Source organism: Lepeophtheirus salmonis, chromosome 8 (genome assembly GCF_016086655.4).
Source record: "Lepeophtheirus salmonis chromosome 8, UVic_Lsal_1.4, whole genome shotgun sequence".
Lineage (NCBI taxonomy): Eukaryota > Metazoa > Arthropoda > Copepoda > Siphonostomatoida > Caligidae > Lepeophtheirus > Lepeophtheirus salmonis.
Window position 1 is genome coordinate 31732754 of NC_052138.2, and position 803 is coordinate 31733556.

Here is an 803-nt window from a genome sequence, read left to right on the forward strand (position 1 = left end):
GCTCCCTTACATCCCGATGCAACCCCTTCAACTTCCCCTTTTGGGTGCATGTCGAAGGGAAGACCTGAAAATACCTGGGGTCACTGTCAGCTAGCACTGAGGGACCATAACAATAGTTACCAGGGCATCCACAACCACCTTCAAGCAGTTTTTGATTTTTTAATTTCTCTTTAAATAACTAAAATTTATATGTTTTAGAAGGTTAGTTATTTTTTTACAAAAAGATGCATAATTTAATTGGCAACATGCCATATTTTATAGTTGTGGATGTTTCGTTTTTGGGGATTTTGAAAAGGTCTTAAAAATGTTAGCTTTTCCGAAATTAATCCACTTCCAATTACTTGATGAGAACAAATTGCACCTATTTATAATTTTTTTACATGACACCAAATCTGATGCCATCAATTTCAGCTCTGTTGTATGATTATCCCTGAAGTTATTCTTGTTCAAAATATTTTACAAATTTCAAGTTATAAAATTGAAGTGAAAATATCGTTTGTTTGTATACGTAGATGTTGAAGCAATTTACTGATTTTCATAAATCGCACTAATAAAAACTCAGGTGCTAAATTTCAATTAGTTTTATTTTTTTAATTTTCTGTCAGATCATTTTTTGGGAATATTTATTCTCGATGGCAAACGCAGGTTCCTTACTACACCAGCGCATGAAAACGACTGAATGTATTCTAATATGAAACCCTCCCACAACTTCTACAGACTGATTGTCATGAGTTATACCTACAAAGGAACTTATCCTGTGACACCCTGTACTTATTATAAATATTGAGGTATACAAGCAAAGG